Source organism: Sceloporus occidentalis, unplaced genomic scaffold (assembly GCF_023333645.1).
Source record: "Sceloporus occidentalis isolate IW3139 unplaced genomic scaffold, rSceOcc1.0.p SCAF_3, whole genome shotgun sequence".
Taxonomy (NCBI): Eukaryota; Metazoa; Chordata; class Lepidosauria; order Squamata; family Phrynosomatidae; genus Sceloporus; species Sceloporus occidentalis.
In genome coordinates, this window is record NW_028316983.1 from 200,480,813 (window position 1) to 200,497,511 (window position 16,699).

Below are 16,699 nucleotides of genomic sequence, written 5' to 3' on the forward strand. Positions count from 1 at the left end.
GCTTTTTGTGTGCTTTATTTACTTACAATAACTGAGAGTGTCTATCTGTCTCCATCATACCTCGTAGACAACAGTAGAATCATGCAGTAGTTCAGAAATTGTTCAACTACAACTAACCTTTCCTCAACATTGACCGTAATAACTAAGGCTGATGAATTTGCAGCCCAACAATCATGAGTGGAATGGTTCCCATGCCTTTTTTAAGACTGTGCAACCTGAACATTTGACACATGACTTGGATACTGAAAGGCCCTGAGAGTGAATCTTTATTTTATCTTAAAACTGAACCTATTAGTTGAAATAAATTTGGTAGTCTGATGTTCCATAATCTCTATGCAATCACCATCTAGATACACAAAATTAACATGGTTCTTTGAAAACTTGAGGTTTGTTCCAGAAGCTTGCAGCTGGTTTTGGAAAAATCAGAGGCCCTGACCACTTTCATATTTGCCCTTTCTCACTACTGGAGCAATGGAGGTTCCATTTCTGCATAATCCATCTGCATGGTGAACCTTGCTTGTGTCTCACAGTGTGTGCATCTCTATTGAAAGAAAATTAGAATTCTGCCTGCTATATACAGGGAGAATAGAGAAAAGACTGAGTACGAGAAGAGAGACAAACCAGTGAAAAAGTGATAGGCTTGTGAGCCTTCATGACATTTCCAACTTAGGGCAATCCTATTGCCCTATCATGTGGTTTTCTTGGCAAGATTGTTTAAAGGAAGTTTGCCTTTGCCTTCCTCTGAGGCTGAGCGAATATGACTTCCCCAAGGTCACCCATGGCCAGCATTTGAACCCTGGTCTCCAGACTTGTAGTCCATTCAAAGCTTTGCAGCATGACACTTAGTATATTGTCCAATTTGCTGGGACTGTATTTTACTTGAATTTTGCCATGCTTCCTGGTACCCATTACCTTTCTTGGATTTATTGCTTGTACTAAAAAAAAGAATAAATTGCTAGTCTAGTTCTCAATCTTTAATCTTCCATCTTTTTCACTATTCACTGACATTCTATTTTAAAGAATGTAATTTTGTTGAAGGTGAGAAGACTTGCAAAGTTTCAGAGACAAGTGGTCTTCATGTCCTCTATTTTCTCCATCTTCTCAGAGGAAATGTACTCTGGAGAGGCATTGTTTAATGCTGCCATTGCTGCTGTTACAGTATTATTGCCAGTAAAGATCATACAAAATACTTCCCTACATTAACTTCAAGAATCCTAGCTAATCCAGTTATAAAAGGTGCTACTTAGATCTCTCTCTTTGGCCGGTTACACACCGGCACTTTAGTGCGTGACGAGCACACACTAGGGTTACAAAAGGGCGGTGTTTCCGCACTGCCCTAACCCTAGTGTGTGCTCGTCACGCACTAAACGGCGGCGGCCCTTCCAAACGGCCGCCGCGCCGCCTCTAGACGGGGCGGCGCGGACGTGATGTCCTCAATCCGTGGCAGGGCGCCTAGGGTGCCCTTTCCGCGGACCAGGAAGGAGCTCCGTTTTGGAGCTCCTTCCTGGTCCACGGCGCCTCTTTGCTTCGCTGGGCGCAGCCTTTAGACGGCTGCGCCCAGCAAAGCAAGGAAGAAAGGGGCCAAGCGGCCCCTTTCTCCCCCTCCCCGCCGCCGCGGGGTGTCCTTGGGGCTTGAAGCCCCAAGGACACCGCTTTTCAGGCTGCGGGGAAGCGGCGTTTTGCTGCTTCCCCGCAGCCTGAAAAGCGGTGGCTCGGGGCCTCAGCGGCTGCCAGTGTAGCCGCTGAAGCCCCGATGCTCTGGGGAAAGGGGCGGGTCCAGACCGCCCCAAATGGGCGGTCTATAACCCGCCCAAGTTTCTTCATTTTGCTTTTAATTGTACTTTAGCATGAATTATTAGTGGATTTTAGAGTTTATTGTGGTGAAATATTGTGCCTGTTGTGTGGTTATTTAAAACTTGTGTTCTCTCTGCTACCAAACTATCTTGAGGAGAGAAGGTGATTTTAAAGGGGTGGTAGTGGTGTGTGGGAATGCACAAAATACTTTCAACTGGAGAGAGTGTTTCTTCTCCATTTCATGTAAACTGTCTAAGAAAACCAAACCCTTTGTTTTCAGTTTGAGAGGTATGGTGTTGCCAGAGATTGGGCTTCCTGTGGGATTTGAAAAGAACTGCAACGTTGTCATAAGCCCCACTCTGTTTTTAATTAACTTGCCCCATTTTCTAACCACAGTGTCCCCTACTCCACCTAGACTTGTTTTAATGATTTAACACAAATGGGAGGTGGAGGAAGTGTTTACAGCAGGTGTGATGACACAAACAAGGCTCCTGGCAAAGACATGAAACCCTCCTCCCAGCAACATGCACCAAGATGCCCAACCTGGCAAAGATGACTATCCCATCTTCTTCCTGTCATTTGGGCCTTGTCTTTTTTCTCAGTACAGAAGCAGCAAGAATTGGGTTCCTCCTTTGGGAAAAACTGAAGGAGGCTTGACTAGCTGTTTGCAGATGGAAGCAAGCAGCTAATGCATTTTAAGTGGTTGTATTGTTTCATGCTTCTTGTAAGTTGCCTTGCAAGAAAACAGGTACTTCAGGATCTGATTGGCAGTACTACAATTTTTTAAAAATCCCTTTCAAAAAGTAGGAATTCAGTAACCAAAATATTTGTCTGTGTAGGAGAACTCACAGTAGGATTCCTGTAGTGACAAAAACGGAAGGAAAAGGTGCAGCCCATGAGACACCATTTTGCTGCCCCAGACACTTTTCCAAGTCATTTTTTTTGCCCCCAATTGACTTCAAAATGCTGCAGTTTTGCTCTTCCATTGCCCCTTTGTATCTACCAGCAAACAAAAAACAACCCTCACCCCCACCACCTTCAGGTTGAAAATCAGATGGAAACAAAAGCAGAAATTAACATATCATTTCTGGTCCTGTCTGGTGTGCTGGTGCAACGTCTGACTGGAGTGTTGCCCCCCTCTCACTGAAGTTGCTAGCTTCTGTCATACAGTAGCATCCATGGTACTTAACGTAGTACTGAGTGAGGACAGGGAGTGGTTTCTTTATCCCAACATTTCATTGAAAGCTAAGTGTGGGCACATTGGATGAGAAGGTAAAGTTGTAAACGATCTGTGACATTACATACCATTGTTACAGATAATGACATGCTTGTTACAGAATCACTTTAATTTCAGTGCAGAATAGTGCAAAATAGTGTTTTGGTTAACATCCTCTCTAAGGAATGTTTTGTTCTGTTGTAAAGAGCCATGTACATCAGTGGTGCTATATAAATAATACTGAGGAAAAATTCTAGGGAACTTGAAAGCTTGTCTGCTATTTCATGACATTCTGTTTGTTCCTACCAAGATATTGTCCTAACATAACCCTAATTGTTTTCTGAATCCAGAGCATCAATGTATGGTAAATGTTAGGCTAGTCTCAGTTCTCCCCCCCCCCCCCAATATTGAAACAGAATCACTTGCTGAGAAATATTTTAGAGCTGAATTAGTCTTATATCTTTTGTATGTGTGCTGTCCTAAACTATAGTTTTTGTAACAATAACATATCATTTGTAGAGTAAAGCATCAAGGTGAAGTCATTCCCTCACATGATTGAGTACAGCTTCTTCTATCCTATAAGCCTTAGTAGCTGCTTGCAATTGGCAGGCGGCAGAATATAAAGATATAATATAATGTGAGAAGCAGATACTCTGGAATGTGATATGCACAATTGGACTTCTGAACACATATATATGTATACATTCTCCTGGTTCTTCCATCATTTCCTGGTTAGTAAAACTAGGAACAATGCTTCCTTTTGTTGCCCATCACATGGTTCCCATTAGAGAGCTTTGATTTTTGTTCTTGGAAGAGCAAAAGCATGCATTTAGTAAATGGGTAGGTATTTGAAGTTTAAACCTTCCCTATCCAGGGTGCTGCTACTATTCATTTAAGAGGAGGTATAACAGATTTTCCAAAGGCAAAATTGGTTTATGGTCTTTTTTGCAGTTTGAAACAATTTATAGTTTACGGTTCAAGCTGTATGTAAAGTCACACTATTTTGCACTGAAACATTTTTATGGTATTACTTTTAACTTTGATGAAATTCTACACAGCAAGTTATAGAAAGCCTGCAGTTCTAGGAGGCAGTGACAAAATAATGTGTTTACTGAAGGATTTCATTTTGAAGAAAGATCTGAGTAGAATTGTGTAATATAAAGAAAATCTAGATTTAAGTGGAAACCAAAGTATCAGTTTTATAGATTCAGTTCCTGTCACTTTAGCAGTAACCAGGCACACATTTATCGAATTAAGGTTTGCCCACTTATTTGTACAAGAAGAGTTTTACTGCTAAACCTGTGAGTAAGATGACTACTAAAGGCAGTTCTGAAAGAAAAGGTGGCACTTTTCCATAAAGTTTTTTTTAAAAAAAAACAGCCATGCTAGTCTGTGAGGAAAAAATAAAATCGGTAATTGTCCAAAATAACCAAAATGTCACAAAAGCTTATGTGTGGTTGTTACATTTTAGTTGAGCCATTGCCTACCTAGATTTTGAACTTTTAAGATAAACTTGTCTAGTTAACTGTAGATTTGGTTCTACCTAAGGGAGAATACGTTTTTGCAATGATAGGGAGCTCTTTGCTTGTTTTCTAACATTGGTTTCTGGATGAACATAAGTGGCTTGGAGATTCTAGTAAGTCATTTATGTATTTCTGAATGTAAAACGTCACTCATCGTTGGTAATTTTTAGCTGAGTGTTGGGGAAAAAATTAAAGCAGAAGATGTGCACGCTTGTAGGGCTTCAAGAAGTTTCAATATTTTGTTAAGAAAGAAGCTTAGGGACAGCATCTCATGGCATCCCAGTAATATGTAGATCACTAAAAGTTAGCCTTAACCCTCATATCTGGCTCATAATTCTTAGACCTTAGATTGAGAAAGCAAATCTTTAACTGACAGTAAAGAAAAAAAATTCACTGGCTGTTAATGTAAATCCTAAACCAGAGATTAACACAAAGTTTCTAAATTACCTAGATGCATTTTAGTCAGGTTTTTGGTCTGATTATGGGGCAGTGATGGTTTTGGTTGGTTCAGTGAATGACCTGTGCCAGGAACATTAGTGAAGTGTGTCTTTGGCGGGTTATAGACCGCCACTTGGGACGTCCGCAGGACGTCCCATTTTAAAAAAGGGGCGTCTCTTCTAGACGCCCCTGGCTCTAGTACAGACTCTGTCCGTACAATATGGCGCCGGCGCCATCTTTATGTATCGGACACTGTGCGTCCGAACGTGTCGCGGTGCTAATGACGTTGCGAGTGCGCCAGCGGCACCTCGCGACGTCATTAGGGCGCCGCAGAAAGAAGCTCCATTTTGGAGCTTCTTTTTTGCTCCGTAAGGGAGCCGCGCGGTGTGGCTGCGACGGCTCCCTTACGGAGCAAACGGTGGCAGCGGCAGACCGCCTCAAAGCGGCGGTCTATAACCCGCCCCAATTGGTTTTACTGACCTTTTTGGTAGCTTCAGTATCATCAGCCATTCTTCTGGGCCACCTTGTTTTACAGTGCCTCCTTTCCTTCCTGGAGAGGTGTACCCAGACAGTAGTGCTGGGGAATTTTTGGCATTGGTCAGTAGTGCTGCTCAAGAGTTCAATGTTCTTCCCTCTTGCTATTTTAAATACACATGAAACTGCCAGGAGAGGTGCTCAGGGGTTTTGATGCCAGGTGTCACCAGTATGCTGCTGACACCCAACTAGAGATGTAATATTTCCAGGATTCTGAAGCCATGCAAATAATACATTTTCTCTTGAGGTTTTTCCCTCAGACAAAATTATTTTTTGGAAAATAAAATAAAATTCATTATTAGCAACACTGACAGATTGAAAGTCATATCAATATTAGCAAAATAGAAGAAATAGTTTTGTCTCTGCTAGTTCTCCATAGTGTCATGCCGTGTCTCCAAGGTCTCTTTGAAGGTGGGGGGGGGATTGTGGATGCATATACCTTCTGACAGTTGCACACCCCTGATCTAGTGAAAATCTGATATTTGACACCAGAATCAGTTATGAGCTAACAATGTGAATTTATTTTGTAGATTTTGTGTTGTGGTCTGTGATTAGTGCTTCATATTTGAAGTAGGCTTCAAATGATGATTCAAATCAATTAGATCCTTATTTGTGTTAATGCAATCATTCTGATAAAAAGAACAAAGAGAAGGAAACCCAGACCAGGAGTTTCTGTGCTAAATCAGTTTCTGGCACCAGTAGTTGACTGGATAAGGGCAAAAGAAGTGAAATTTTATACAGACAAGATAGGTACTCCTGATCAATTGAAAGGCAGATCAGGGATCGGAGATTACTGGGTAGGTTTACGCTCCTCCTGAAGATGCGGATTCACAGCTCAAGTGTACTCCCAGAGTTTCTCTTTATTTGAAAGCTCACTATGTTCTGTGTTATCAGATGAAAGAGATAAGACCAATCCAATGGGAAAGAAGGAGTCTGACCTCGTGGAGATACTCTTCTGGGTCTGCAGACTCTTCTTCCTAGCCCTGATGTCCCTTGATTCTCTGCTAGGTGGTTTCATCCTGTGTTACCTTTCCGATGCACAGTTCTTTGGTGCAGGATGGAGATGCTGTTACATGAAGTTCCAGTATTTCCTGGGGTTCACTGTCCCCTTGGCCATGCTGGTGTCTGCTTCTCATCCTGCCAACCGGCTACTGCAAGCATAAAATGTGAAGGAAGAGAATCTATTTTTGGTCCCTTTGTACTATGGTATGTTTTCCCTGTAATGGTTTGAGACACACTTTACACCCCAATTAATGCCTCACTTCTCCTGTACTCAGGGTGACCAGATGTCCTCCTTTTCTAGGACATGTCCTACATTTCAACATTCTGTGCAGGAGGAATTTCCAAAATGCCCTCCATTATGAGCATGACTAAGATGCATTAATGTATATTAAGAGGTTTTAGCTTTTATTTTGGTAATGTCTTGCATTTTGTGGTGCTTTGTCCTCCTTTGCAGTAATGATATCTGGTCACCCTGCCTATACTACTGAAAGGATTAAAAGGAAACAAGTTGGACTCTAGAGATGAATAAAGCTGCCAGGTGGGGTTGGCCTACTTCTATTCTTAGGTTCCTTTATTTATGTATGCATTATGGTTTAAAATTCTTTCTTTAAAAACCCTCACTCTATAAAAGCTATTGCTTGACCATGAGGAGGGGGCAGAGCTAGTGCAACAGAGTTTGTGCTTGATGTGTTATATACTCTTTAACAGGAAAATGAAGATACTGTTTGCATGATATGTGAGTTGGTGTATTTCATCATGTCATGTTTAATTTTTGATGCATTGAAGTTCTGAGAAAATAATCCCAGATTCATGATATATGTGCCAATGCATGTGTATGACTTTCCACTTAGAAACAGCTGCAACATGGCATTCCTTATCATATACACTGTCTGTTGTATAAATCTGTTCTGTGTTTATCCAAAGACTGTACTAACCTTTCAGCCTCCTCACTCCTCCCCTCTGTGCCAGATATCGGTAAGAGAGATTTGTTTCTAAAATAGAAGTTGCTGCTTTATTTTCATTGTGGCCAGGTCTGGTTTGTATTTTATACAAGCTGGTCTCCTCATCTTGATATGTTAATATATGACGACAGAACCAAATGTTTAGCAGGCATTGTGTCATATTAAAGGTTGTCTTTTGAACAGTTTTTGCTGTTATACCAAAAACAGTTCTTCTGAACGATGCTACTCAAAAATAATTAAGAATATGAAAGTTACCTTTCCAAGCAATTTCAGACCATTAGCCAGGATTTATTTCTTAGCTTTTCAAGTATTTAGCATAGGGGTAACAAAATATAGCTCATGGTCCAAATATAAAGTAAAATGTCCCAGAATAACCCACCGTTTGGGGATCTTATTTATTTATTTATTTATTTATTTCATTTGTATGCCGCCTTTCTCCAGAGAGGGACCTAAGGCAACTCACAGATTAAAAAAATAAAATAATTTTTTTTAAATAAACTTCAGAACAATTAAAATAATCTACAAACAACATAAAAACACATAAAATATGCAAAGGTTAACAGCATAACTAAAACCCACCTGGCCCATAAAAACCACCCTGATGTGAATTATATATTAAATGCCTACTTAAATAAAAATGGCTAGCCAGCAAAAGGAAAGCAGGGGTGGGTGGGAACAGCCCCTGAGAAGGCTCCATCTTGTGTCCTCGCCAAGTGAGCTTGTGATCTTGGCGGGACAGAGAGAAAGCTTTCTGAAGATCTTAGGGCTCTGGCTGGTTTGTATGGAGAGATACTGTCTCTCAAATAGTCTGGAAATAAGCCATATAGGGCTTTATAGGTCATGACCAGCACTTTGAATTGTGCCTGGATATGGAGGCTTCTTTGCCTTGGAGGGCATTCTGGGCTATTTGGGACCTAGGAGTTGCCTTTTAAAAAGCAGAAAGTGAATAGGAAACGGATTTCTAGTATTTCTTGTTATCAGAAACAAACAAATGCTCCATGAGTGTCCAAAAACACCCCATGTGGGGTGAAAATACCCCACACATTCCTAGAGAACATTTGGCAGCATGGGGGGGGGGGGGGGGGCAAAATCATTTGACTGATATTTGACACCAGGATCAGATACGAGCTAACACTATGAATTTATTTTGCAGACTTTGTGTTGAGGTCTGTGATCAATGTTTCATATTTGAAGTACAATTCAAATGATGATTCAAATCAACGAGATAGTTATTCATGAAAAGCAGTTTGGATTCTTACAGAGAAGCACCCCTCTTGCCTCACATTCTTGTTCTCTATAATATAGGATGCAGATGTACATTTTCGCTCTACAAATAGATTACTTTGCCACCCTTTCAAGGGACTTCCTTGCTTCCCTACATGCTTCCCGAGGCCCATGTCTGCTTGCTATGTGATCACTCTCCTCAGAAATTTTGTCTGCTGCTGGAATCTATACATAAGTAGTAATGAAATTGGAATGGATGCATGCTGGTGCTGAGTTAACTACAGTATTAAAGTCTCTTAAGGATACACAGCTGTGAGATGCTTGTTATGAAACATATATGAAATATACAAAGCTGATGGCAGTTTGTTTTTGATGCCAGAAGGCATGTACTAGCTATACCAGTGGTTCCCTACCTTTTCTATGCCCCACACCCGTAGGAAATGTCTTATTAATGTTCACACCCCCTACAAAAGTAATAGCATATTTGAAGATGAAAAATTGTAATTTCTAATTTTTGAACCACCAATTGAGCCACATAAAATACTGTGGGTGAACAAAATGAACTTATAAAAAACAAGCTTTTAACTCAGTGTATAAAAGACAAATTTAAATTGAGCAGTTAGGTGCTACACAGACGGGCCCTATGGGGCGCTGTTGTGATGTGCGTGGGGCAGCGCTTTCAGACGCCCCTCGCCCCTAGCATGTGACGAGGGCGTCAAAATGGCGGCGCCCTGTGCACACAGGCGCTGCCATTTTGACGTGATGGACGCCTAGCGTCCGCATGTTCCAGCATCATTGTGACGCCGCGAGTGTGCCATTGGCACACTACAGCATCATAATGGCACTGCAAGAAGAACCCACTTTTTGTGGGTTCTTTTTGTTGCACAAGGGAGCTGCGCGGTTTGTCTGCTGCGGCTCCCTCGCGCAACAAAACAAGGCGCGGACCGACTGCCCTTTTTGAGTGGTCTGTATCTCGCCTCAGATTCAAATTTATTCAGGAAAAAATTGAGTAATGGTTCATGACTTGTCAGTCAAGGACACAAGCCCCTCTTTGTGACACCCCCTGAAATTCCATCTTTCATTCCCTGGAGGTGTGGGCACCCCAGATTAGGAACCCTTGAGCTATACACTGGCCATTATAAACACAAAGAACAGGAAAGACAAACTAATTGTGCTTCTTTCTGACTTGTATTTGTAAAGCCATTGCCACTGCGTTTATATAGTGATATGCCACCAAGATAGTGCTTTCGCTCCCGTCGGTGGTCCTGCTACTAATTTGTTGGTAATTTGTGAACAAGTGAGTTGTGAATCTTACAAAACTATGTGAACATATAGGTTCGGTTGAATAATTAATTATAAGCTAATGTCTTTGTCAAATCATTTGTGTAAAGCAAGTCCCTGTGAAGTTGGTGCATTTATAAACTAAAAGTATACACTTCCTCTCTTCTCCTCTCCTCTCCTCTCCAAATACTGCTCATGTCAGCTAGCAATAAAAAACAATAAGCAAGATTCACCACAATTGCATGGTAAGCTACTTCACTCAGATTACTTCACCGCAGAAATCCTGCTCAGCAGAGCATGGTGCAAAGAGCCACTAATGTCAGCTAAATGTGCTTATTTGTAAACTGCCCTGAGAACTTGTTGTTGGGTGTGGTGCAAATATAAGCCGTCATGTTCTGTTTACTACCAAAGCTGAAGACTAAACCTCCTGTCATCATTACATTATAAGAAGAGCCGTATTGGATAAAAGCAAAGACCTATCTTGTCCAGCAGTATGCTTCCAAAATGACCAGTCGGGTTCCTATGGAAAGGCTAAAGCAAGACATAAAGGCAATATCTTAGTTATATTTCCCATTAACTAACACAGGAAGCATTTCTGGCAAGGAGAAGTTTCTAAGGAAAAAGAAAGAGGAGGTACAGGATATTGGAAAAGGAAATGGAAGAAAATAATTTGGTAGTATGAAGGAAATAAATGGAGGGAAAAATAGCAAACTATAAGAATAGAATAGAAATTTATTGTTAAAAGCTAAAAGCCGTCACAATATAAAATATATCCAAACAGTAAATAAAACTATAACAAAATTCAACTATCATGGTTTGGAAGAATAGCATTAATTAAGATGAAAATATTACCAAAATTGATTTTTATTTAGAATGCTATCATTAAAAGTGTCAGAAATCAAATTGAACAAATGGCAACAAATATTTGACTATGTATTGTAATGGTGGAAAAATAACTAAATAAACAACTTTGGTATAAATCACAAAAAGAGGGAGGGTTGTTCAATATAAGAGGATATTATGAGGCCAGTCAACTGAGATATGTGATAGAAGGTATGTTAGGTGTGGGAGATTTAGAATGGTTAAAGTTAGATACAGAGGAAGTAGATATGAGAATATGGAACATTTTGGGGGGAATTTACTAAGAAAGAAATTAAGATAATTGGAAACCCATTTATAAAAAATATATTAGAAATATGGAGTAAATATAAAAAAGAGTTAATAACTGAAGATTCAATAATAACACCAATAATTATGGAAAGGAATTTTCCAAAGAACCTGAGGGGATTGTTAGTTAGATAAGGAGTTAAAGGAGAGGAAAATAGATAAAATAGAAAATTGGTTGGATGCAAGGGTAGAGAAAGAGTATAAAGGAAAAACTTATCGGGATAAAAATCTCATGGTTTTATTGTATGCAAACAGAACAATAGATTAAAAGTTGGAGAAAAAGGAACGTAGAAAGAAAAAAGTACACACAATTTGAACAATTAATTCAGAAAATAAGAGAAATGGAGGAAAATGAGAACTTGAAAGGAATGATTAGTAAAATTTATAAAATGTTGATGGAAAATAAAGGTGGGAAAGGAAAATGTTTTGAGATGAATATGGAAAGAAGAACTAGGATGTAAAATATGTGATAAGGAATGGGATAGAATTTGGGAACAAAAATATTTGAATAATTTATTGGTATGTCTTAAAGACAATGATTATAAATTGATATGGAAATGGTATTTGACACTAGTGAGATTACACAATATTGATAAGAATAATTCAAAAAATTGTTGGTGAGGTTGTCAAGAAGTAGGGTCAAAATGCATATGTGGTGGCAATGTAAATATGTACAAAAATTTTGAGAAGTGATAATAGAAATAGAAAATATTACGAATATAAAAATAGATAGAAGTCCAAATATAGTATTGTTATTATATAACTCAGAGAAATGGAAAAAAGAGGAAAAAGATTTGATAACAAATTTGACTGCAGCAGCAAGATTAATTATAGCAAGATGTTGGAAAATGAAAATAACTGTACAATTGGAGGAATGGTATAAAGAGGTATGGAAATTAGTGATTAATGTTAATTTGACATGCAGATTGAAAGAAAAAAGGGGTTATGGAAAAGAAGTGACTTTAATGGAATTTGGAAAGAATTTATTGAGAAAGTATTGAGAGAAGAAGATGGAAGATTACCTCCACGAGAGGAATTGAGATTTTGGATGGAATATAAGGATGGAAATGGCTCCGGGGAATGCAAAAATGATGCATTTTTGGGGTATGCAAAACTAACTGGTGGAGTGGCTCCAGTTTGGCAACCTTTCATCTCTCTTTGCAACTCCCTTTCCCTCTCCCTCCCTCTTTTCTGCCCTATATATGAAGATCTCAGGGTGGCTTATAATGAAATCAATTTAAAACAATAATTTTAAAAGATGATCAGTTAAAACCTTGTCAAACAATGTGAGGTAATCTAACAACGGGATACGGGCAGCCCAGATAAAACGTTATGCCCAAAGGCCCTGATTAAAAACCAGGTTTTGACTTGGTGTCAAAATGATCCCCAACTGGGATGCCCCTGCAGAGAAGTCCCTCTCGCATTTCCTCTCCTAATCTAGTCTTCAAAAAGAGATGTGTGCTGTGTAGGGAGGAACTACAGGTCTGCTCTCCATTCGCTTACCCTCATTGACAAGGAGGCATCAGCATTTTGAAAAACAACAACTGTATTTTACAACTATAGCATACTTCAGCCATGAATAACACATTTTTTTATTTGAAATTGTTCCTACACAGCTACACAGAGTTGACTGCATGTTGGAAAATAGTTGTTTCTTTATTTTTAAAATGAGGGGCTGTACCATTTGCAGACCCAGAAGCTTAATAGCAAGGCAGAAATTAGCCTTTTCTGACAACCGTCTTGCCTTCCTGTTGGCTTCTGAAGAAAGGTTTGGGATCTTTTTTTCAAGCTTTCCCAATTATCCTAGTAAAACGAGCTGGAACTGTGGATGTGGCATGAAAGTAAGGTACTATCAGTCAGGACACTGCTCTGGAAGGATGTGGATACTGCTAAAGATACTGTGGTTAGGCAGAAAGACAAACAAATGGGTCTTTGAGTGAATTAGGCACCTATGAAAGACCTAGGCAAGATCATAAAAAGCCAAAATATAACACTGAATATAAAGTAAATATGGTCAAAACCATCATAATTTTTATATTTGTTATTTTTATATTTATTATAATAAATAATAATAAAATAATAAAATTTTATTTTTATTTATATCCCGCCTTTCCACCAAGATTGAGGCAGCTCACAGTAAAGATAAAAATACAACAATATAACAATATAGAATAAAACTATTACATCTCCCACCAATACAATTAAAGTCTTTATAATTATAACAATAGATTGACATTCAGATTATTAAAAAACTCAAACAACAACAAAGAGATGGGTACATAGAATATTCTGTATGGAGTCCATGTCAATGGTAGACTAAGTGGGTTATTCCGGGAAGGCCTGTCGGAAAAAATTGTCTTGAAAGCCTTTCTAAAGATGTCAAGGTTGGTAATGTTTCAGATCTCTTCCAACAGGCTATTCCATAGTTTGGGAGTGACAGATGAGAAGGTCCTCTGGGTAACTGCAGTCAGCCTGGTCTTTATTGGCTGCCATAATTTTTTCCCAGAGGACCTTAATGCACAGGGTGGATTGTATGGAAGAAGTCTATCCTGTAGGTAGGTTGGACCCAAGCCATGAAGGGCTTTAAAGGTCATTACCAACACCTTGTACCGTGCCTGGAAACTAATAGGCAGCCAATGAAGAGATTTCAGTATAGGTGTTATATGGTCACCTCTTGCTGTCCCGGTGACCATTCTGGCTGCCATATTTTCAACCAACTGAAGTTTCCGAACTAGGTACAAGGGTAGCCCCATGTAGAGCACATTACAGAAATCGAGTCATTAGGTTACCAGCGCATGTACTACTGTTGTCAGGTCCCCCGGTTCCAGGAAAGGATGCAGTTGGTGTATCAGCCAAAGCTCATAACAAGCACTCCTGACTGTCGCATTCACCTGATTTGACATCAGAAGTGACGAGTCCAGGGGCATATTTCGCATCACCATGAATAGGTAGATGTGAGCACTAAACAGAGAAGAAAGCTGACAGAAAATCAACTCATTTGAGACTTTGTGCTGGAGAAGAACACTGAGCATACTATGGATCGCCAGGAAGACAACAAAATGGGTATTGGAACAGATCAAGCCTGAACTCTCCATAGAAATCAGGATCACCAAACTGAGGCTGTTGTACATCATGAGAAATCATTACACACTAGAAAAGACATTTGGAAAGGTTAAACATTAAGGATTAATGTTAATGTTAAAAGAGGGACATGATATACCAGATTGTGAGCCTGAAGGAACTATGCAGAGCAATTGAAGACAGGAGGTCTTGGAAGATCACCATGAGACAAACCCAAAGGCAGTTAACAGACTGAGAAGTAGAATTTGGATGCTCTCAAAAGTTCCTACCCATGCTTGCTTCCAAGTAGTCTAAACCTTGTTATTTCTGAGTAGGCATTCAGAAGTGTAATTTTATCCTTGCTTTGTGGTATATATACAAAGGGGTGGATGCTCCCAGAGCTTGCTGCTAGGTTCCAAGAATGACTTTTCTGTGATTCTGAGGGTAATTTTCATTATTTTTAGTAGCTGTATGGATTCCCCCACCCCTAGTCACACATATTTAAAATTCATGTGATTCAGCTGGTGGTATTATATGGCCCTGTATAGATGGGCTTTTAAGTACGTCCTGGCGACGTACTAGGGTTGCCTCGAGGCATTGCTTATATACACCCCGCAACCCTAGTACATCGCCAGGCCATCAAAATGGCGGCGCCCTGTCTACATGAGCGCCACCATTTTGAAGCAATGGCCGTATCATGTCCAAACGGTGCGGCGCAGACATTACGTTTTGGCGCCCTTTCAACGGCGCCGGAAAGACCTCCGTTTTGGAGCTCCTTTCTCCGTTTGTGTCACTGGCGCAGCCTTTACACAGCTGCACCATTCTCTCTTTCCCCACTGCTGTTGGGGTGTCCTTGGGGCATGAAGCCCCAAGGAGACCCCTTTCCAGGCCGTGGGGATGCGGCATTTTGCCGCTTCCCAGCGGCCTGGAAAAGCGGCGGATTGGGGCCTCTGGGGCTGCCGCTGTGGCAGCTCAGGCCCCGATCCGTTGGGGAAAGGGGCGGGTGCAGGCCGCCCCAAAGGGGTGGTCTGTATCCCGCCATATATTAGGGATTCAATAGACTGCTGCAGCTGCCATTGTGCTCTGGCCAATTCAACCTGAGAAGGTTGTTTTGAGGACAACATAAACCATTCTGTAACCTCCTTCAGGTCCTTCAGTGAGGAAACCAAATACAAATCGGAGAAAAGATGTATTCATTATTGCCATTGTTTAGTTTTTTATTTGCAAAAGGTAAAAGTAGAAATATAATCTTTTATGTTTGACTGTTGTTTATATTCAAGTTAATAATAATAATAATAATAAAAATAAAAATTATTTGTATTTTTAAAGTGATATACTCAGTAAAAAATCAGCTCACAAGCTATATGTAGAAGGGACATTGCAGTAATTAAAAAGAATTAAAATAATTTATATCCCACCATCAGTACAATTTGGTTCTAAACTAGATTTTATTTCTTGCAAATGATAGTGTCTGGTGTTTCATACATAACAATGCATGTTTACAATAGTAAGAGACTGATATAGAAGTTGTATACATCTACTTTTCTGTATACAACTTATTCAAGTAAATTTGGAGTTTTTATTGTTGATTTCTGATATTTTTTCACCAGTTGTCTTTGTCCGTCCTCTGAATTTATCCATGAAATGGAAAGCTCCCACATAGTCTCCAGCAAGAAAAAACAATTTTGCTGAAAGGATGCTAGAAAAAAAGAGAGAAACAGCAAGAGCACTTAACGTTAAACCTCAAGATATGTTATCCTTGTTTGATACACATACACACACAGAGTTCACCTGGAATACTGTGTCCAGTTCTGGGCACCACAAATCAAAAAGGATGTTGACAAGCTGGAGCATGTCCAGAGGGGGGCAACTAAAATGCTGAAGGGTCAGGAAACCATGCCTTATAATGAGAGACTTAGGGAGGTGGGCATGCTCAGCCTGGAGAAGAGAAGGTTAATGGGTGATATGATAGCCTTGTTTAAGTATTTGAATGGATGTTATTCTGAGGATGGAGCAAGCTTGTTTTCTGCTGCTTCACAGAATAATACACAGAATAATTGATGCAAGCTACAGGAAAAGAGATTCCACCTAAACATTAGGAGGAATTTCCTGACAGCAAGAGCTGTTGAACAGTGGAACACACTCCCTCGGAGAGTAGTGCAGCCTCCTCCTTTGGAGATCTTTAAACAGAGGCTGGTTGGCCATCTGTTGGGGATGCTTTGACTGTGAGTTTCTGCATGACGGGGGGTTGCACTGGATCACCCTTGTGGTTTTTTCCAACTCTATGATTCAATTAGTTGGTTTATCATCTGATGTTTCTTTTTAAAAAAAAAAAAGAAGAAAAATGTTTACAGGTGTCTGAACATTGATTCATTAAAATTATATAAAAATAATTAAAGGAACATCATGGCAGATAATTAAAATATATGAATTGCCACCATAAACTGAAGTACCAAATTAGTTTCTTCTTGGAATCACATCTATTGCTCCTCAAACAT

At 39.9% G+C, this 16,699-nt stretch overlaps 1 pseudogene across 1 annotated transcript in view; it reads right to left on the bottom strand.

Moving 5' to 3' along the window:
- Nucleotides 1-13,170: 13,170 nt before the first annotated feature.
- Nucleotides 13,171-16,699, bottom strand: part of LOC149317346 (epidermal retinol dehydrogenase 2-like) — a 48,947-nt pseudogene continuing 45,418 nt past the window's right edge. The window contains exon 7 of the transcript XR_016280623.1: nucleotides 13,171-15,900. The product of XR_016280623.1 is annotated as an epidermal retinol dehydrogenase 2-like (transcript). The remainder of the gene's footprint in view (nucleotides 15,901-16,699) is intronic.